The sequence below is a fragment of the Lygodium microphyllum genome, chromosome 4, assembly GCF_053477565.2.
Source record: "Lygodium microphyllum isolate KBCC chromosome 4, Lygodium_microphyllum_v1.1.10, whole genome shotgun sequence".
Lineage (NCBI taxonomy): Eukaryota > Viridiplantae > Streptophyta > Polypodiopsida > Schizaeales > Lygodiaceae > Lygodium > Lygodium microphyllum.
The window spans coordinates 96,754,090-96,778,257 of record NC_141138.1 but is presented as its reverse complement, the minus strand read 5'-3'; positions in this window follow the sequence as shown (position 1 = coordinate 96,778,257).

Below are 24,168 nucleotides of genomic sequence, written 5' to 3'. Positions count from 1 at the left end.
ATTCCCCCCTCGAACCATTAGGGTCTAGCTCCCTTCCACCTCAAACGCAGCAAGCCTTAGGCCTTCCTACGAGCGACGTTCATTTCTATCAATCACCCAGGACCTTGCGGTGAATACGGGAGATGGCTTGGTAACTTGCATCAAGCTCTTGGATATCACCTTCACCACATTCCCTAGGAACTACGAAAGACTTGACCTCGGCTTGCTTGATGAACCCCTTGCTGCTGAGGTTTATTACTTATCCTGCACTTGGGAAGAATACGAGTTTATAACCATAACATCCCCAAAGTCTCAAAAGAGCACGCATTCATCAGACGATTCATAACTTCCTACTGCAAGCCCCAAAGACCTGCGTCAATCGTGGAGATTGAGGAAGTTACTCGACTCGCTGACTCTAACTCCTCATTCCTACGAAAATGGGGTAACCTACATCTCCAATGGGAGAAACAGGGTTGCCAAATAATGACTAATGCTAAGCAGCAACGCACCATCAAAACAACCGAGTATGACCCAACTTACATAGCACCAACCTCATTTAGGATTTTGGCCACCACTCAATCCAAACACCTAGACGACTAGGTCTTGGCCCATCCTTACATTGATCATATCCTTATGGAAGAAGAGCTACATGTGGCTAGCCCCATCAACTCGGGTGACTTTCTAACCGATGTCCTGACTTACATTACCCAAGTATGCATTAGCCCTCGTAATCTCAATCGTCATGCCCAATTGGAATACAACCCTGATTTCTATAATTGGCTTATGCCCAAGTAAATAGCACCCTACAGTGCTCAATTGTCTTGCCTCTCCCATGTCCAATCCTAGGAAGGATTCTTCTCATTCCTAAGGGGGGAGGGGGGGTAAAGGTGTGAAGAAAGGTGAAAACAGGAAAAAGTATCATAAGATCTTGGAAATGAATAGAATTGCTCAAGGGGAAATTCTTTTTGTTTCTTAAATCATGTTCTTCTTGCACAAAAGCATGATCAATTCCTGTTTATTTTCCAGTAAGAGAATGTCTTAGAAATACTAATGGTGAACCATGATATATGACAGGAACCTAAAATGGCAAGGCAAGATAAAGGCAACAAGCTTCTATTCACGGAGGAAGAGCAAGATAAGTATGGCTTGACGGTAGAAACGAGGGCTACAGTTAGTTCACATTCAAGCACACCATAAACCTAGAAGATATCATCATGAAAGATCCACCCATAAAACGACTCGTGGACCAGTGCAGCCTACAGAAGTATGTCCAAAAGGTTGGGTAGGCGGTCAACTACGAAAAATGCATAGAGTTTTTGAGGAGCTTCAATGCCGAAAGGAATTGTGGCATGGTGACAATCATGAAAGGGGAAGAAGCCCACTAAGTAGAGGTCTAATTGAGCCGTGAAGTGGTGGAGAAGGCCCTAGGCTTAACTAGCAAGACCCAGCGATGCCCAAAGAGGGACGTGTACAACATGTTAGAGGGATAAACAAGGCTGCCATACACACAGTGGATGGGATAAGTTTAGTGGATATTTCAAATCCTGAGATCAAGCTGGAAGCAAAGATGGTCCATACTCCCTTCTCCAGTCAAAGGAACAATGCCCTTATGAACAGAATCGAGGTGTCATTATTGGAGAACATCGCAAGGGATCCCCACGCGAAATAGACTAGAATGCCTTCGTGCGCAAGACTATTGAAAGCTCAGAAAAACCTTTGACCACTGGTAGAACTGTAGTAGGAGGACAATCCTTGACCTCCGTAGCAAGATCAGATTGAAAGAAGTCCTCCTCCAAAGCATCCACCATCAGGTTTGGTGGGATTCTAATGACCATCATCCATGAGGCCTTGAAGGACATAACAAAAGGTGGAGAGAGAGTAGGGGAAACCCCTGACCAACTGCCTCACCATGAACAGGTGCAGTCAAGCGAAATGACTATGAGCAGGAGACGCAATATGCGGCCAAGGAGAGCCAAAGGCACAGACGAAGGGAACCCATCAAAGCTACAGAAAGAGATAAAGAAATGATGACGAGGGAGGAATGGGCCAAGTTGAGGAAGGCAAAAAGAGTCCATCAGGGCCGAAGATGAGAGAAAGAGAAGAGCCGAGAGAGAGGCAGAAGAGCTAAAAAGAAAGGAAGATGAAGACATGGTGGAGGCCATGCACAGGTCTACAGAGGAGACCTACGATTCTAGAGGAATGGCCACCTTGAGCCTACGGCACGAAGGGGAGAGGCGAACCAAGCAACACTGTTGAAATAGCCCCAGTTGTCACGGGAAAGGGCAAGGCCCCATTGCACCCTCTCCCTTTGACCCCCCTCACACCTCAAACCACCACCACCACCTCCACCACACAAGAGCCAGTGTCTGCCATGGGCACCACTCAACTCATGTCCACAATATAGTTCATGGTCACAAAAGTACCAGAGATGGCGCCATGGGCAAGAGCCAAAAGGTTGTCTGCGGCGGATGCCAAGTCCAAGCCAGGACCCAAAGTGGCAAAAGCTGGAAGTGTCCACCACAACACTACCAACGATACCCCCCACTGCGGACTATGATGCCTATGTGGCTGAACTCCTAGCCCAACTGGAGAGGGCTAAGGAAGAGAAGAAGGTCGCTATTGTGGAGCTGGAGGCTGAAAGTGAGGTTGTGGCAGCCCTATGACTAGAGATGACATGGCAAGCCTTTGAGCATCAAAAAGAAATTCAAAGCTTGAAAGAGCAACTCAATGCCCAAGAAAAGAAGGCTCAAGAAAATGAAGATCGCCTAAGGCAAAGACTAGATGATGAAGCCCAAGACTTGGTGGCGGAGCAGTTTGACCACAAGTGGCTTATCCAACAATATGTTGAGCTCCAACAATGAATGGCATGGGTGGAAGCTATGCATGCAGAACTACGGGGAAGCCCACAAGAAGGAGACTAGGCACCAAAAGAACAATGCCAAGAACAGGAGGATTTGTAGGTATGTTTTGATCTCCCATCTCCTCCCCAATCTTCCGGCCTTCATTTGACACCTTGCAGGGCTGTATCGGAGCCCCCTAATCCTTGCCAAGTACTCAATAGCAATGCTGAAGACCCCACAGCCCCCAAAAGCAGCCAGCGCAAAATGCGGCACATTTTTAGGGGGCTGGGCTGATCTCCTCTTGGCATTTTCAACTCCTTCCCTGGCTTCCCAGCACTATTTGCATCCTTCCCGATCATCTTTGGACTCCACGGCATTGGATCTTGGCTCTCGGCAATCGATACGAGTACTTCCACCTTCAGCCATTGCTGTATACATAGTCCCAAGACTGTCACAAATAGGGCAGCACTTGACATTTAATGTTTAATGCTTCTTGGCATTGCCCGTTTGATGCCTATTGATGCCCGATGATGCCCGGATGTTATGGGATGCTATGTCTATGCTTTGGGACTAATTTGGAGCAGAATTGGGCACCGATTGAGCTTCATTTGACAATGAATATACTATTGTAATACAATGGGCTAAAGCTCATTTACTTGGTCTATGCATAGGTTCTTGGATACGGGGTGCTTACTGGAGATTTGAATGATCATACCAATGTATTTGGAGATTGTCAAATGCTTCTTTTTAGTTCCGGAATGCTTTTGAGCTTGGATTAGGCTCCGACTTGGTCATCATTCACTGGCATGCTTTGGACCAATTTATGCCTATTGTCACTGCTTGACATTTAGGCTTCTTGCATTTATGCTTTGGTCAGATATGGATGCCCCTTGGTTTGCCCATGCTTGACAGTCACTTAGAGCTTCGTCTTTGAATGTATTTGAGCATTTTGGACCTATTGGGCATTACATTTGGTTGTCAGTTACATGCTATTTGAATGCTTTCCGTCTTATGCTTTACGAGACTGAGATAGCTTGGGATTTATGCTCTGGATGTACCCTACTGGGATTTGGAATGTCTGATGCTATGTACTCGATGTATTTGAGCGTTGCTTGCTCTATTTGCATTTGACTTTACTTCTACTGGGAGCCTCTTGGCATATTCGGATGTACACAGAGTTTTATTTACACTTGAGCTTGCGCTTGTGGGACAGTTACATTTGAGAGCTTTATGTCTACAGTTAGTCTATAGTGGGTTGATTTGATACGCCTACTGGGGCAGGCACCTATATTTGTCAGAGGTTTGTCAGTTTTGTATGCATCTTGGATGGTTATGCATTGAGCTTCTTGCTCTATCAGTTGTGCTTGTGCTTAGTCTCTTCTCTTACCCCAAGACCCATTACATCCATGACTTCTAGACCTATGAGATGTCTCTTGCCAGATAGGTTATTGGTTTGATAGTTCTTGGTACCTTCTTGCCCCTTGACACTCATTGTTGGATGTATCTTGCTACCTAGCAGTTACAGTGACATATGTATCAGTGATTGCTTCACTTTGGGACAGTTTTACTATTGTTGTAATTTATTCCAGCAAGCTGAAATCTACATATTTCAGGCACTTGTATGAGGGTAATGCTTACTATTTGATGTTATCTAGGTCATATTTGGTGGACAGGTGGTTCTCTTGGTGATATCCACTCTTTTAGCCAGTCTTAGCAGTGGTTTTAGAACATTTTTTGCTACTCTTCTCTACCTTTATATAATAAATTTCTTTTATTATTTATTAATTATTAAACATTCAAAACAAATCAACTAACATTCCAAAAACATTTCCCTTGTCCCATATTGGTATAACTTAATACATTGTCAACACTTTTAATTTGCATAAAGTTAGAGACACAATATTTTATAGTAATAATGTTCAAAGTAATAACATCAAATTAATTTTCTTTTTCTCTAATCCCAAGAAAATTCCATAAAACATCCAAAAATATATTCTCAGGTTTTCTATAAAAGATCCTAATTTTTGTTGAATCAAAAATATGCTTTTTATCAATAAATACTGTAATTTACATCCAAAATAACTATTTTTTATTTTTAAGACACATTAAACATCTTTTAAAAATTCTAGAAAATTTTTGAAATACTTTGAGTAGTATATACCTCATTATAAAAATATTACAACTCATAATTGTTCAACCAAATATTTTATTTAAAATTTTTATCTATACAATTTTTACAGTTTTTTTCACTATTTTTTATTTTTAAAATATAAAATTAAAACTACATAAATTCTAAAAATAATCCATAGTTGAAAATGAGGTTCAAATACATTTTATAAAAAATCTAAACCAAATAAATATTTATATTGAATCACTTATTTCTGTTAAACGAGGTAGGTCACTTATGTAAAGTACGAGAGTCACAATTACGCTTTTGGAAACCGTGTCCTTTGCAGTCCGGCCAAGATTTACCTTCCACCCAATCATCTTAAACACAAGATCATCATTTTTACTTTCTCGCAGCTTCTTACGCGCTAATTGCTCATTAGCAATGGAAATGGTGTTTATGAGATAAAGCTATTGAGCTTTAATTGAGAGTTTAATAACTATAGCTATGGCTTCTTCACAGGGAGATGACTTATGAACGGGAACACTACTAATTGCATATCTTGACAGTCTGGCCACAGAATTCTGCGTGAAGTAGAGCAAATTGAAGAGGAAAAATTCTTCTCCATGCATGTAATCTCGGTTTGGGTGGGTACATTGAAGCTCCCATTTCCATGTTCAAAGGGAAGGCATGGTGATGATCATGTAGGAGGCATTGGCTTCAATTTTTCCCTCTTTGTCTTCTCCAACTACAATTTTTCGTCCATCTTCTAGTTGTGATTGGCTCAAGAAGCCTCCTCCTCTCTCCCTCTCTCCAATAATGGCACCCAGGAAGATGGCGTTCAAGAAGATGATGGCGCCATCTCCCAATCTCCCTCCTCTTCCAACTCCTTCTCTCCTCTTGACATGAAGATGACATCTCTCCCCTCTTTTTTCCTCACGGATAACAGGGATAGCAGGAAGAAGTATTCTCGAGAGATCTAGAAGATGAAGAGCAGGGGTCATGGCGTTCTCCCTCCTCTTCTCATCCATGGCGCTTCCCTCCTCTTCACAACCCCTCCTTTCTCCAACGGCCTCTCCTCTTGCTAATTTCCAAATTTTCTTTTAATTCATTTCCTTCCCTTCCCTTGTGTACTTCCAATTAATGATATATATATATATATATATAGATGGGTGGAATCCCTTTTTACACACTGCAAAATAATCTTTGGATGGATGCACTGCTACTCAACACCCAATGCCTTCACCACCCTTGCTCAAGTGACTAGTTTGACACATGGTGTCAAGGTCTAGAAACGGTACAGAATTTCCACAAATGTAAATTAATGTTCTTGATGCAATATAGACCAAATTGTTCCTTCGGGCCCCCTTCTAAACCTTAATAAAACCATTATTATGGTTCTTGTGTCAATTAATGCAGCTTTGCCCACATGCATTTTTCGCATAGAACATAGTAGTAACCCCCGAATTGACAAGGCAATCCACAACCCCCATTACCATTCAAAGTTGTAATTTGTAGGTCAACTCAGTCCCTACTTTAATGTCCTGCTTTGCAAAAATTCCCACTCTTCCTTTGCCCCCCATACCATTTGTGAGTAGTTCCAAATCAACTTCTCTCTAGGATAGTTGCATTATAGAAACTGAACTTCTTTGTGTTTCTATTCTTCTTCAAAAGAGCTTGATACTCATGACAAACTCGACGGAAAACTTCACTAATTGCAGCAACCGCAATATTTACCAAGAAATATCTAACAATCACAATAAGAATGATAAAATAAGCCACTGCATATTTGAACTCAACAGTCTCTATAACATACATGACAAGGTTCCACCCTTCTAATGACACAACCTTGCATACTAAATTGCTTGGGCACTTAATTCCTCTATCTGAGAAATGTAAACAATATATTACAAGGTAGGACATTTGACCATCTATCTACGTTATACACCTATATTCAAGATCTGACCCAAAGAATTGAAGTCCAAACAGTGAATAGAGAAATAGCATAACAACTGCAAGTAACATCACATCTTCCGATGGCTCCATACTTCTCTGGAAAGCTTCAAGGATTGCTAGCACATGGCAATCTACTTGATGTCACGCAACCAATCTACTGACATTGAAACTACCACCCCCCCCCCCCCAAATGAACGATTCTTTGCATTGCGGGTTACGAAGGGCATGCAAGTGTTACTTAAGTGATGTGCTAAACCACCACAAAGCGCCTAGACCTGCCTCTTTTCACCCAAAAAAAAAATCAAATTTGGTATTGGAAAGAGGGAAGTCATGGGAGAGAAGACAATATATTATCTTCTCTAGATGATAATAATTTCCTATGGGAAAATTGTAGATGGTCATGGTTGAGATTCACTAAGGAAATCTATCAGATTTTATCTATAGCACCACCTTTCTCTCATACAAGAACTTCCTTGTACCAACATCTCATGGCTGAAAGGAGCGAAGGATCGAAGCTTGCACTCGAGAGCTATGGTGGGAGAGCAAGAGCAAGAAAGAGAGAGACAAGAAATGGGAACTCCAATAATCACAATGTGTGACTGGGTCTTCCTTTATTCAAATTGTCACTAAAAGAATAAAGAATAAAGTGATGGTGACGGGTGTTCGCCACCTGCAATGTGCAGTGGTGGTGACTGTCAGTGTAGTAATACATGGGCGGCTAGGCAGAGGCGCCTTTACCCCCAATAACCTCCCACTTAAAGGCGAATCTGCCCTAGTGAGGAGTGAAAAGAAAAAGAAGAAAGACATTACAACATGTACACATGTACAATAGGATGAGGAAAGACGTCATCTCATCCCATGCCCATCAACCTCCTAGGGAAGGCAAAGCGCTCTGTAGAGAGGCTTTTCGTGAGCAGATCTATAGGATTCTGGTCAGTCAAAATCTTGACAAGGTCAACAGACTTGTCCTCAACGACCCCACATATGAAGTGATACCTCACCTCAATGTGTTTCGTCTTCGCATGGAAGACCGGATTCTTGGCAGATTCTTGGCTAACTGAATAGCACTCATAGAATCTGAATGCATTATAGGGATAGCATCAATACCAAGGTCAGCAACCAAACGACCCAACCAAATGGCCTCCTTGCAAGCCTCAGTGGCTGCAACATACTCGGCCTCTGTAGTAGAAAGGGCTGTGCATTTTTGCACCCTGGGCATCCAATAAACAGCACCTCCAGCATAGGTGAAGACATAGCTGGAAGTGGACTTCCTACTATTTGCATGTCCTGCATAATCAAAGTCAGTGTACCCCACGACTCCTATATCCTACCTACCATAGCATATGCACATATCTACAGTGCCCTTCAGGTACATCATGATACCCTTCACGGCATCCCAATGCTTCTTGCCAGGTGTAGCCATATAGCGTGCCACAACACCAACTGCAAAGGCGATATCTGGACGAGTGGCTATCATGGCATACATAAGACTGCCCACTGCGGATGCATAGGGAATCTTGGCCATCTCGGCCCTCTGCTCATCTGTCTGCAGACAATCAGCCTATGATACCTTCACATAAGAAGGCCATGGAGAGCCAATAGGCTTTATGAATGTACTCCCTCTGTGACAAGTAGAGGAGTCCTTGATACCTGTCGCGTCTAATACGCATACCAAGTATGTGAGAGGCCTATCCCAGATCTTTCATCTCAAATCTCTTCTTGAGCTGAGCCTTAAGAGCATCTAGCTCATCATGAGCTTTCCCTGCTATCAACATATCATGCACATAGAGTACCAAAATCAATAAAGAACCATCACGGGCTTTCTTCGTGTAAAGACACGGATCCATAGCACTCCTGTTGTAGCCCTGTGACTGCATAAAGGCATCAAACTTATGATACCACTCCCTAGGTGCCTACTTTAAGCCATAAAGGCTTTTCTTCAATTTGCACACTAGATGCTCCCTGCTAGGTTCTGCAAAGCCCTTGGACTGCTCCATATAAATCTCATCATGCAAGTCCCCATGTAAGAAAGTTGTCTTGACATCCATCTAGCATAAATCCAAGTCAAGCTGAGCAACCAAGGCCAAGACTAAGTGCAGGATGGTCATCTTAACCATAGGAGAAAAGACCTCATCAAAGTCCACACCATGCTCCTACTTAAAATCATTTAACCCGGTCTAGCCTTGTATGCCGGCTTGGGGTGTCTAGGGGTACTTTTGAGCTTGTACACCCACTTGCATGGCAAAGCCTTCTTGCCCTCAGGCAAGGAAACCAAATCCCAAGTCTCATTCTTATGCAAGGAGTCTATCTCAGACTCATAGCCCTCTCCCAAGAGTGACTGTCACCCCTACGCATAGCCTCACCATAGGTGAAAGGCTCTCCTACATCTGTAACCAAGACGTAATGCATCGAGGGCTGAAATCTATCAGGTGAACGTGTGTCTCTAGTAGACTGTCTCACGAAAGGCTCTGTGGCCTGCCCAGCTACTTGTCTAACACCCTGACCATGAGCATCTGCTGCAGTTGTAGGCTGTCCAACTGGCTGTGCGGGAGCCCTAGGCTCCTCCTGAAATATGACCCTACAGATCTCAACAACTCTCTCAGGCTGCCTATGCATCTTGTCTTCATGGAAGACTACATCATGACTACGGATGAATTTCCACGCCTGCGGATCCCAGAGACGGTAACCCATCTTGCCTGCATCCCCATAACCAAGGAAAATGCATTTGACACTCTTAGGATCCAGCTTACTTCTCTTGTCCCTGGGCACATGGCAAAATGCCTCATATCCAAAGACACGAGATGCGCATAAGAGGGAGGTTTTCCAGTCCATACCTCCTCTACAACCTGGAAATTCAAACCACTAGAAGGTGATCTATTTATGACATGCACAACTGTACTAACTACCTCAGTCCAAAAGCTCTGTGGTAGGTCTGCATGGCTAAGCATATTGTGTACATGCTCCTGGATGGTTCTATTCATCCGCTCAGCCAAACCATTCTTGGGGGGGGGGGGGGAGGTGTAGGGGGCGGTCAACTGATGCTTAATATCCCTCTCATCACATAACTGCTCAAAAGCACATGAGACATACTCACCCCCATTATCTGTCCTTAGGCATTTTAGCCTATACCCAGACTGCTTCTCAACCAATGCAAGCCATCTTTGAAACACAGCCAAGACATCTAATTTCAACTTAATGGGATAAGCCCAAACTTTTCGTGAAAAATCATCTATGAAAGTAACAAAATACTTTGCACCATCCATAGACTGACAAGGCATGGGCCCATAGACATCCGAATGTACCAATGCCAAGGGCTCACTCATGCGTGGCCTACCAGACTTCTTATGCGTAGACCTAGTTTGCCTGCCATAAAGACAATGCTCACATGAATCAAAACATGCATAATCAAGGGGTGATAAGTACTGCAAACCGAAAAGCATTTTCATTCCCTTCAAAGACATATGGCCCAAACGGGCATGCCAAAGAGATACATGTGGGATAGAACCCATAGATAAAACATGATCAAGGGAAGAAGCAGATACAATCAAGGGATAGAGGCTGCCAACCTTGGCACCTCTCGCAATCACAAGTTTGCCATGAGTGATCTTCCATGTAGAGTCTCCAAAAGATACATGATAACCTGCGTCATCAAGTTGTCCAGCTGACATGAGACTGCGTGTCAAAGCAGGTACATGACATACATCCTGCATAACAAAACTGCTGCCAGAAGGAAACTGCAGCCTAACATCACCAATGCCCACAATGTCAAGAGAGTTGTCATCACCCAAGCACACAGAACCCAAAACAGTACGGTATGAATGAAACCACTCTCGACAAGGTGTCATATGAAAGGATGCACCTGAGTCCAAGAGCCAACACTGTGCATACATAGAGTGTATTTCGGTCATCTGCGAAGCACTAGAAGAACCTGCAAGGATATAATCATCATCATCAACATCCTCAGGCTGCATAACATTGATCTCTTCAATTTTAACACTGGACTTTACAGGCACTATGCTGCGATCAAAAGCTTATCCTGCACTTTGTCTTTCCCCTTATCTTTGCACCTTTCATTGCGCAGTTCATGGCATTATGGCCTAATATGCCCTTTTTCCCACAATGGTGACAAGTAACATCTGCATTCCTGTTGTGCGATTTGCTACATGACTTCCCACGAGACTTAGATCGAGATTTCTGAGAATCCCGTCCACAACCACTGCCACTGCCATGCTTGAGTATAGCATGCGACACACGAGAGGCATCCAAATTCTAACGATTAACCTCTTCCTGCAGAAGAGCACTCTCAACATCATATAATTTCAAGGTAGCAACAGAGGCACATAATGCAATGTGAAATACATCCCATGACTCATTAAGAGTACCAAGCAAGAAAAGAGGAGTGACATCCTCTGTAAAAGTGATGTCAAGCTCTTGAGTATAGCATGGAACTGGCTCAACTGAGCAAACATGGTCACATTCTCCTTCATGCGCAGATCCATAAGCTGCTTCAGCCAATACATCTGACTCGCTGGACTTTTCTTATCATAGAGATTCTTGATTTTATCCCACAACTACCATGCACTCTGTTCTTCCTCAAATACATTGTAATGAACCTGTTCTGTGAGAGATAATACAATAGTGGACTTGTATGACTCATCAAGCTCAAACCATTCCTCATCTGGCATAGTTGCAAGCGGCTATTGAACCTCAATGGTTTGATCTGCGATTTTTGCACCAACACCTACCAAATTTGGCTCTTCCAATAAGAGTATTTCGTACCATCAAGCTTAGTGATGTTGAAAATAGCATGATAAGTGGACAAACTCGCCATAATGCAGGCTGGAAGACTGCAGACAGTTCAAAACTGCTTGTTGTTTACTGCAAAAAATGACCAAAAAATCACCAAAATCGAGAGAAAATGGCAAGAAAAGTGTAACCAAAGTTGCTGCCCACCAAGTACTAGTGAAAATACATCATTTCAGAATATTTCAGCATGAAAAATCCATGTCAGTCTGGAGTTATATGCTTGCTGTAATAAATGACAGCAGGATACTATGAGAGTCAATTGCTGACTAAATCACTACACCAAGTCAATAAATGACAGCCAAAACATGACCAGCCATAAACATGCATAAATCGGCACCAAACAGTCATCAAGAACCTGAGAAAACACCCAAACATGTCACCAAAGCATCAGTCGGTGAGTAGGCATACCCCTTGGACAGTAGGGCAAAGTATACATAACACTGGCAAGACCTGACACCAGTAGGTGTATGCTCATAAGAGTGCAAAGCCCAAGCTCAGGTCAAAAGCAACTCCAAGATATCAATGCATGAACCATGCAACATTTAAGTGTAAGAGATCCCAAAGTCTCAAGTATCTACAAAATGCTCAAATAGCATAAACCTCCTGCTCAATGTCGGTCAAATATACAAAATGCTCCCACTGGCACAAAAGGAGGATAAACAAGCTCAACAGCTAAATCAAACCAAGTCAAAGTACTAAAGACATGTAACCAAGACAATGCCTCAATAGCGTCCCAAAAGCATGACGGCCACAAAGCAACTGTAGGTAGCATCCATGAGCAAGACATACATCCCAATAAATAACTCTGACAACCAAAATGACATCCAATAAAAAATTCTGAAATAGCAAATGATAATCCTAACCAAGTCTTCAGAGAGCACTAAAGCTCAACAAGTACATGGTACACTATGCCAAGACAAATGCATCAAGCCGTAGGCATTGGGTAAGCATGTAGGATCATGTAACTGTCAAAGCACTGACCACTGTCAAGCATAGACCAATGTCAATAAGTGCGGGCTGAAATAAGCTCAAGCTTCCAAAAGCATCCGGATCCAATGACAAGCTCAAAGTCGTCCCTCAATGATCAATACATCATAGCATAACCCAAGACATACACCCGGAACCAATAGGCATATGTCAAAGCATAAAAGATAGCTTCAGCCCAAGAGTATTCAGCATGCATTTAATATTATAAACTGAGTATTTCCAGCCCTATAATCAGGCCAAAATCATAGCATTACATGTAGCTTCAATCCCCAAGTCAATCGGGATGCGATAGGCATCAAACCGGTTATGTAGTCATGCCCAAACAAGCATAGGCATAAACTGTGAATGTAGCACTAGCATCAAATGTCTGTGGACTATTTATAACAGTCTTGAAACACTGTTTTCAACCACCAACCAATGCCTAATCCCAAAGGATCAATGCCAAGCATCAATACATGTGCAAAAGGCCTGAAATGGAGCCCCAAACAAGTGCTTAATGCCAAGCTGGAGCTGGGGCTGGAGTGACTGATGTGTTGCTGTCCAAAAACAGGCGCACATCTGCTCGAGTTGTTGCTGGTCCTCCTGGTCCACATGGCAACTCTGCAGTGGTTGGAGGGCTCAAACATGAGCCAAGGGGGCCTGGGAACAAGCCTCTAGCAGCCCACAACCGGTAGCAAAGAGATATGAAGGTTGGAAGCTTCAATGGTGGCTGCCCTGTTTGCCTAGACATGTGGACTGAAGTAAAAACTCTAAAATAATGGAGCAATACCTCAATATCAATGCCCTGATGGTGCCTCAATAGGTCGGGAAGAAGCTTGGGAAGCCGGGGAGTGATGGGAGCTCAAGAGAATGAGCTATGGCTGCCGGGAAGGAGACCCAATGCAAGTGGGGAGTCATTAGGAAGCAAAGAATGCCACGAGCCAAGCTCAAGAGTTGAGAAGCCGTGCTCTAATACTAGTTGAAAGGAGAGAAGGATCGAAGCTTGCACTCAAGAGCTATGGCAAGAGAGTAAGAGCAAGAAAGAGAGAGAAACCAAATGGAAACTCCAATAGTCACAATGTGTGACTAGGCCTTCCTTTATTCAAACTGTCACTAAAAGAATAAAGAATAAAGTGACAGTGACGGGCGCCCGCCACCTGCAGTGTGCAGTGGCGGTGACTCTCGGTATAGTAATACACAGGCGGCTAGGCGAATGCGCCTTTACCCCCAATAGTGGCCAAAACTGTAAAGACACGGCCTCCAAAAACAGTAACAACGAGTATTGCATATGCATTAAATTAATGTAAAAAGTTGGTAACAATGTGCCAATTGCGTACAATTTTGCTAAAATTTTTGCAATAGTAGACATTGTTTCTAGGTTTTGTTATTCTCCCCCACTTAATTGCGAAGTGTCCTCATGAGCATAGCTACATCACGAACATCTAGCATCGCGAACACAACTACCACAAGCACTGTCACGCAACCTCAAAAGAAAAATATACTCTCCCGCACTCAATTGCGAAGCGTCCTCACGAGCACTACTACAAGAATTGCAAAACCACACATAGAAAACTAGTAGACACTGAAAAGATAGGAAAATATTTACTAGTGTCATATTATAAATCCAACAAAACAAATATTTCATTTAAGTTATGTAAAATCTTGTGCATGCTAACATTTCCCTTACTCACTCTCCCCATGTAAGTGCATAATATAGCTTCATCCATTGCATACAATATACCAACTAGGAAGCTTTCTAGAGCCACTAAACAACAATAATCCCTCTAGGTAAGAAAATGCCACACTATTATCCTACTAGGAATATTGCTTTCGAAATAGCCTCACTGATAAGGTCAATGCCTAACAAAGAACCCAAACAAAGCAAGTAACATTATGACACCAAATAGGACTCCTATGGTTTAGTTGCTAACCCTCCATGTTCTACTAGAACAACTAGTCAATGGTCCCCAGCTATCCAAAGTGTTTGTTTGTTTTTTTTTTAATATATAAATAGTAGTGGCTTTCTTCCAATGTCAAAACAGTATATACATTTATTCTCCTTCCCAAAAGGTCCCACGCCAAAGAGATGCAAGGCATCAGACACAGGGCACCCGTCAAGGAAATCCCTATAGCCTACCAGGACCTCAGAGGCGATGGTTATCTTCTTTTGGTGTTTTTTTTCTCCTTTAACCCTACAATCTCAGGGCATTTTTTTCCTTTTTCCTTCTTTCTTTCTTTCTTTTCGAAGAATAAATATATAGACTCTTTCGAACTTTTATTATTTGGATTGGATTTTAAGTTTTTTGTTTTTTTAAAGGATCCACTAGAAGGCTAAGAATGTATCAATTAATTGAACAATTAAACATTTCAGCTCAACAACTTCACTCAAGGAATCTAATCTAGCACATAATACTAGTCACTCTGGCTCAGAAAATGATAAGCAAAGATACTCATTAGCTCAGCATCTCTCGTCCACGCTACTCCTAGTCAAAATTTCGTGGAGAGAACCTTGTTATTCAGCTAACCCACACATATCGCGAAAAAAAAAAGGACAAAAAGATAGCAAATAACTCTATTGGATTCCTAATCAAACTTCCATACAATGAAATTCACTATGTCATGCACACACATCACCCCCTTACAATCACTCCCTGGTGCTAAAGCCCCATCCCATATGGGTAGACTCTCATATAAACTAAATTGGTTATATATCTCTTTCGGTGTATTTGTGTTTTTAAAAATTGAGTTTTTTATTTCTTCGATAGGTATTTAGGTTTTAAAAACTCTAAATTATTTCAATCAAGTTATATTTTTAACATTCCCTTATTTCAAACGAATATGAATAGATGAATTAGATATGAAACAACCTGTTATGTACATGGATATTGCAACTCCAAAATAATGTGAAGATAAACATGTAGGGGTTCGCAAATTGCAACAATCATCAAACCTACACATAACTCAACCACTAACCACTAAACCATTAATATGTTAGATCAATTAAGCGTGAAACTCCTTTAGAAACCAGCCATCTAGTCAAACGTCTTTGTAATGAGCTCCTAGCACTGAAGGAGTATCCCAACCATGCGTGAAACTAACTATCTAACCATGTGGAGACTAACTAAACTAAAGTGCGCTAAAGCCTAAAATGTAAAGGTATCAATTAAACCAATTTTTTTTAAAATGATTATTTGTTTTGTATGTTTTTTTAAAATAAACTAAAAACCCCAAAAGATCGTAAAAAAACAAAAGAGCTAAACTAAAATCTTCAAACTCCCTAAGATCTTCTACTGCAAACAATAACCCTAATCCAAAATCATCCACACTATCTAAGTCAAGCCTATCAACTAAACCGTCAGATATAGAATGCTCATGAATAGCCTTCAGTGTAGACACATCATATGTCATAGATTGGCTATCACGTGCATCACTAAAAACCTCCATCACATCATGGAGCAGAGCCGTAGCTACATCGTCATAATAGGGCATAGGTGCCACTAGTAAACATCCTAAAGAGTAGCCCTCGGTCACCCATATACCAACAGATATAAGCCCAACATGGACAACTAGCATTTACTTGATCATCGGGATATGATGGAGTAAAACAGTAAACAACAGCTTGATATCGATAAAATTCTTGCTGCTCTCTACCCACCCTGGACTGAGCAACACCACGCTTAGGTGAGCATACACTATCATAATCATGGCGCTGATAAGTGTAGCCTATAGCATTCTGCATGGCAGTGGTACCATAGCGTCAAAAATATGTGCGACACTACCAACACAGGAGCTGAGCATGCACGAAAAGATGCCGCTGACACTATCTACAACCAAATGGTGGATGGTATTGCAAACAAAAATGATCACAAAAGAAGAACCACAACAAGCCTCTCCCCTCGGTGCCTATAAGAACCTATCATGCATCTGAAAACGTAAAATACTATAAGTCCCAACATGAATAGGATCAAAACTATCAACATCAAGACAAGGGTAAAGCGTATCCATCCACAGAAAAGCTATACCTGCATCCCATTAAAAACCCCCAAAAGAGAAAAGAAATCCAAATATAGATTAGTTAAGGGGTTATTCTAACCAGTTACCTAACTATACTTAACTAAACTAAGTCACAAAATGTTTAAGGCGGAGGCGATTAACTCTAAATATCTCATTTTTAGCATTAATATCTTGTACATCAAGAGAACCATTATCATATACTTTAACAGCCTTAAAAGGTCCTAACCAATGAATTTTTAGCTTTCTGAGGAAATTTGTAGTAGTGACTATCATATAATAAAACTAAATCGTCTTCTTTAAACTCTCATATTTTGATATTCTAATCATGCCAAGCTTTACGACGTTTCTGCATTGTTTCTAAGCTTTGTAAAGCTGACAATCTTTCCTCATATAACCTCACCAATTGTAAAATCCTTTGCTTCAAAAATTCAGCCTCACCTAATCATAACAAGAGGGTGATTTGTAGAGTAGGCAACTCTTTCTCGATTGGAAAAATAGCATTAGTTCCATAAACTAAATTGAAGGGTGTATTTTGCACGGTCGCCTTATAAGTGGTTCTATAGGCCCATAATGCCTCATACAAACATTCATCCCAATCTCGTTCGTGAGAAGCAACTATTTTAATTAAAATCCTATAAATAATGTGATTGGTTACTTCAACTTGCCCGTTAGCTCAGGGATAATAAGGCGTTGATTTTCGATGCTTAATTTTGTATATTTCTATTAGCTCACTAATAAGACCATTCAAGAAATGGGAACCTTGGTCACTTACTAATTCTAGTAGGCAACCAAGACATGTAATGATATTCTCATACATAAACTTAGCCACATCAATGGCTTTATCTGTCTTAAGCGCTTTCGCTTCTACCCACTTTGTAATATAGTCGGTACAAACTAAGATATAATGATTAGATCTATATCTGGTAGCAGATCAATTGGGCCCATAAAGTCAATTCCCCACTTCTCAAAAGGCGCTAATGCCAATATAGGTGTCAAAGGTGTAGCAAAACTCTTAGAAGGACAACTAGTCCTTTGACAGACATCACATTTTTGACAATAATAATAAGCATCTTTAAAGAGGGTAGGCCACCAATAACCACCTAACAAAACTTTCCTTGCAGTTAATTCACCGGCAAAATGGCCACCACGCTGCTCATCATGCAATGCCTTAAGAACCACTAGAACTTCATCTTCCCTTACACATCGTCAATAGATACCCTCGCGTGGAAAGGATTTATAAAGGTAACCCCCTAATAATCCATAAGAGTGTACTTGTATTAAAATTTGTCATTTTTATCATTTATCAGCACCAAGTGGATAACAAGCGGTACTAAGAAAATTTGCAATATCAACATACCATGGAACTTGCGTCTCCATAGTAAAAAGTGATGCATCTGGTAAATCATCCTCCACACCTTCTTCCTTATCAAATGTTAATAATCATGAAAGATGATCTGTTAGAACATGAGCTCTACCAGGATGAGTAACTATTTGAAAATCAAACTCTTGAAATAACAACATCCAACAAATTACACGTCCCGAAAGTTCTGCTTTATTAAGTAAATTCTTTAACGCCTCATGATCCACATAAATGGTAAATTTATTCCCTAATAAATAATGACAAAATTTTTCCATTACAAATACCATTGATAAGCATTATTTCTCAATGGCAGTATAATTTCTTTCCGCATCACTTAAATTACGACTTGCGTAATAAATTAGATGATCCACCTTATTATCATATGCTTGGCATAAAACAGCTCCTACAGCATACATAGATACATCAGCATGAATATGGGATTCTTTCGTCCAATCCGAGGGTGCCAATACTAGTCCTTCAATTAACTTTTGCTTAAGAAATTCAAATGCTTCTTGACAAGCAACAACCCAATTAAAAGGAGTATCATTTTGTACCAAATTTGTCAAAGGTGAGGCCACTTTTGCAAAATCAGAAATGAATCGTTGATAATAATTTAGATGCCCCAAAAATCCACACAATTGCTTAAGGTTTGTTGGAGTGGAAGTGTAGAAATCTTAGAAATTTTAGCCAAGTCCATAGCAATGCCTTCTTTAGAAATGATATGCCCCAACAACGTTCCTTTTAGCACTCCAAAAACGCATTTATCAGGGTCTAAGGAGATACCTACTTCGTCACTACGTTCAAACACTTGCGCCAATTGATCCAACATTTCTTTTGTCGTCCCATAAACACAAAAATCATCTAGAAAGACTTCCATCCATTGTCGAAGAAAATCTTGATAAGAGGCAATCATAACTTTTTGAAATGTCACGGGTGCATTACATAAGCCAAAAGGCATTAGTTTATAAGCAAATGTACCCCATTCAGTAGTAAAGGTAGTTTTGGATTGATCCTTTGGATGAATTAGCGCTTGATGGTAGGCGCTAAACCCATCCACGAAAGAATATAGCTCATGGCCTGCAACTTTATCAAGTATCTGATCTGTAAATGGTAAAGGAAAATGATCTTTACGTGTTTTGCTATTCAGCTTTCTATAATCAACACAAATGCAAACCTTCTTACTGTTCTTCTTGGATACTACTACAATAGGGGAAATCCATTCACTATATGCAACAGGATAAATAAATCTCGCATCTAAAAGCTTAGTAATTTCAATTTTGACAAGTTCTGCATACACACGATTTGTTCGTCGCTGGCGTTGACATACGGGTTTTGTACTTGGTTCTAGATCAATATAATGCTGACAAAGTTCAGCTTTAATACCATTCAGGTCAGTATAAGACCAAGTGAATTCCCCAACATGTGCTCATAATACTTCCTCAAACCTTTCTTGATCTTGGGATTCCAATTGAGCCCCTAGATTCAAATATTTCCCTTTTGCCATTTCTATTTTAACTATTTCCACTTCTGACTCTTCAAGAAACAGATGCTATTTTCCAAGGCTTGATTATAGGTACATCCTCAGATAACCCCATTGATGCATTTTCAAGCAAACTATTCTTGGCACTCGATTGTGGTTCTTCTTCCCTCGCATTCACAGAATGTACCAAGGGTACAGCCGTATAAGGAACAATAGCGAGAGCATTCTGAATACCCTCGATCATTTCTATCACATGGACATCCAATAGATTTGGAAATAGCTTACTGGTATGACTTCCTTGTCCATTACTCCATCCATGCAAAATAGTCTTCAAATTTATATTATACTTTGTCGTGAACATGGTATTTATAGAACCTATTATCTGAAAAATATGCTCTTGATCACATGGATATTGATCATGTAACTTACAACAATATTGACGTAAGATTTTATTGTTCTTTTCTAAACATTCTTGATAATCTAAGCTCCAAGACCATTGGTTACTCTTCAACTTAAGAATTAATGAATGTAGTTCCTCATTTTCCTCACCTTAAATTCAACAACCCAAATAATGTATGACTTGTTTAAGTTCTACAAAATTCCTAGTTGTTGCAGGTTTAAACCATCTAAGTTGTGGTTCCTTTCCATCCTCATAGATAGTAAAATCCATCACCCTTTCTTTGGGATGAGGTAATACAACCTCTGGCATATTTTGCATATTGATCTTAGTGGATTTAGATTGGACTCGTTGATAACCAACTAGTGGTCCCTTAGAACAATGATATATCTTCTATGTAATTCCATTGAAGCGCTTAAAAGGATGATACAACCAAGGAGCACTAGTAGGACTTTTCCCTTGAGTTTCTAGTTCAAAAGTACACTTCGAGTTATCTTTTTCCCAAAATCAATTAATCTTTTCATATTCATCCCAATAGTTCTTATCTATAGTTAAGGCTTGTTCCATCTGTAACTCCCCACTACTAAATTTCAACCTCCGTTCCTCTAAACACAACTCTAGAAGTGAAATGTCATCTAGATAATGCCTTTCTCTAAATTGAAATTCTACCTTTTCTTTTTGTAACTCAGTAATTTTCTTCATTTCTTCACTTATAGTAGTCATTGGTGCCTCACGTTCTACTTCGAATGCCTTGTTTAATTCTCTAATAATCCTAACATAATTACCATGATGTTCACTAGATGTTTGTGCAAACCTATGTAAGGCCGAAGTTGAGTCATCCTCATCATCCTGCGATATTGGTCTTTGTAACAGTTGCACCTATTCCTAAACCTCCTTTCTTTCTAACTAGTGATAATAAGTTCTTTTAAGCTATATCTAGCAATTGTTCAAATCCAAAGGGTAGAGCATTTCCCTCATAAGGGAAAGCAGCAAAGACCCTACTCCCAAGCATGCCATTATTATTCTCAGTAACGTCAAATTCATCCATATTCTCCAAAGAGGTTGTTGAGATGTCATCTACATTAAATGCCACTAACTCAAGCATATCTTTCTCTTCTAATTCATCCATAGAAACTGCTTCTGCCTTGTTATATGTAAAAACACATCTTCTAGATTATTTTCTTCCTGATCCACAAATAATCGGGAATATGTTTCAAGAGAATCGTCGAAGTATTCCACTTCCCCTGTAGAGAGCATTAACCAATCTAGGGTTGTATCTTCAGACGTAGACAACCAGCGAGTAATATCACTATCTGAATCATTGTCTAATGAAAATGTTACAGCATATTCACCAATACCCATCTGTTCTACCTTATGAGGCTGATGTACTGTATTTACCTCCACTTTTTCTGCTCTTGTTGGGCATTGTGTTCTAAATAACCAGGCATAAGGCCCTTCATTATCAGTCCTCTCCATTTCCGAATCATAAAACTCATTATTGGATTTCTCATCCATTTCACTAACCATCTCATCTCCTGACTCTTTCAAAAATCCTTTCAAAATAATTTGTATTTTAAACCGATCATTTCGAGGGCCAATCACAATTGAACCTTTATACCAATCCTGAGAGTGCACTTTGCTTGGTATAACCAAGGTCGCGACCTAGCAACACAAAATATGAAGAGATATTTGACAATGAGTGAACTACTAAGTAATTCACATGAAATTCTAGACCAGAAATAATAGATTTCACATTTTGAAGTAACCCCAAAGGAATCACTTTCCTTTGATCAGCCATGCGTAAAACTATATGGGTAGGTTCTAGATTCTTCAACCCTAATTCTTGCATCGTTTGTTCTATCATCAATTTGATTGCTGAGCCACCATCTAACAGCACTTCACTCAGCAAGTGGCCATTAATAGTAGTATTTATAACTGGAGCTCTTGGATCCACAAACAAACCTACTATTTTTATGCCCTTAATTACTTTTCTTTTGGAAGAATTTGCGCTTGCTTTAAAGCATTAATCTCGATCCTCTTCCTTCGACGTCGAACTAATTTATGATAAAGCTGATTTCAACATGTAGGCACTATTTCTAGCAATTGTTGAAGGTTAATAGTCAAAGATATTTCTTCTAATGCAGCCCAAAGATCATAAGTCTTGTTTACTGCTTCTGCCTGCTCTTTACTTCCTTCCTTAGGAGGTATCAATCTTTCGGGAAAATAAGCTACTCAGGTAATAATGGATGGTTAGAGGAATGTTGTGGAGAATCTGACTCAGATAGCTCTACATTAGGATCTATATCCTTAGATTTATCATTCGCTGCTCCCTTTAATTGTAGACTTCCTTCCTTCAGAACTTGCTCCTCTCGTTGATGCTTTTGCGCTCTAATAACCACACCAATCATGGGGTTAGCCTTAAAGGTCAATTTAGACCTAACTCCATTCACTTGCCTTGTTGTTTCTACTTCAACTAAATTTGCGGATGAGGTTGAGGGTTCATTAGAAGCTTGCTTACGCTTGTCATTAGGTTGGTTGTCTTCTCGCTTAGGGCAATCCTCTTCGTGATGCCCTTCTCCACTACATCTCTTGCATAGAGAAGTATAGTCCTGATTTTTACTCACATTTGGACAATATGTAGCTATATGACCTTCTTGTTGGCATCGATAACAAATTATCGGTCCTCTAGGCTTTTGTTGTCCTCCTTGCCCCATTGGATTTCGAAAAGTACCATTATTTCTCCTAAAAGGAGAATTTCTTCCTCTGTTTCCATCACTATTGTAATTATTTCAGGGTATTGGGGGTCTACCTTGGGTTGGCAATCCTCTCGACCTAAAAGGTTGATTAGGTGGTCCAATCGCATAAGTCGTATTATTACGATCCATGTAATTGTAATTCATTTGCATTGAACAAGCTTGTTGTTGATCTTGATCTATCTTATGCCAACAATTTGTGTCTAGATGCCCTGTCTTAAGGCAAAAGATGCAGAATGGTGGATGGTCATGCATTAGTCTTGAAGGCGTCAAACACTCTATAGCCACATGGCCATACCCATGACACTTACCACACTAGATATTGGATCTAGGTGGGTTTCGAGTTGAGCTACTTGAGGATTGTTATGCACTAAAAGACTGTGTTGTTATCGAATAAATTTCTTTCAAATGTGCTTGCATTGCACCCATGATTTCTTCCTTCAACTTTCCTAGGGATTTTGTAATAATATCAGCTACTCTCACTTCATCGAGAGGGGACTAAGATTGCGGCATAGAAGGCATTCCTATTTGCATCATATAGGCTGGAATAGAAGTGTATGGATTTAAAGGTACACTTGATACATTTGGACTTGTAGTTACCAATGGATTTAAAGGAACGGTCACATAAGACACATTCTTAGATATCTCACTTGAAGTGCTTGGACATTCTATCCGAGGTTCTTTAAATAAGTCCCTCTATCGTTGTTGGCTAAGTTGCACTTCTTCCCACCATCTAGCATGTGTTTTGGCATAGGCCAGTGTAGATGGCCATTGTAGGCTAACGTGTTGATGAACTTCAAGATTAAGCCTATCAATAAATTTACGCTTTTGCGTAGGTTCATCAGGAGCTAAAATCATCTTTTGAATAATTATCTCCATACTTTCAATGTAATGCTCAACACTTTCGGTTGTTCCTTGGGACAAATAATCCAATTGAAGGGCTAGTCTATCTCGAAAACCTTATCATCAAAATTTTTCCAAGAATGCTCTTGATAAGGCCACATAAGTCACTTTATGTTGGGCACCTAGGTTCCCGTACCACCTTGCTGCCTCATCTTTTAATGTTGCATGGAAGATATGAAGCTTTTGGTCATCATCTACTATCTTATTGGTGACGCGAGTCACCTCAAATCTTTGCAAATGCGCATCGGAATCCTCATCCCAGTCCCCCAAATTGTGTGAAGTCAACTAATTTGATTGGGTTGCGAGCCATTGTTTCTCTAAATAATATCTCCAACCCTAAATCTTGGATAATATCCAACCACGCAGATTCCTTACGCTTCTTAAATAGTTGGCGCAATCCAAAATTCGCCTCTAAATCCCAATCAAAAGGCGGTTCAATACTCCATACTGTAGCATTAGTTTCACTCTCCCTACTTCCACTATTTTGTCTACTCCTTACCCAGTGGCACTACTAGTGCGCTTGAGGTGACTTGATCCCATTTATATGAGTTTACTTTACTTTCCTTTGACAGTGTTCTATCGAATGATATACTAGGCCTAAAAGATT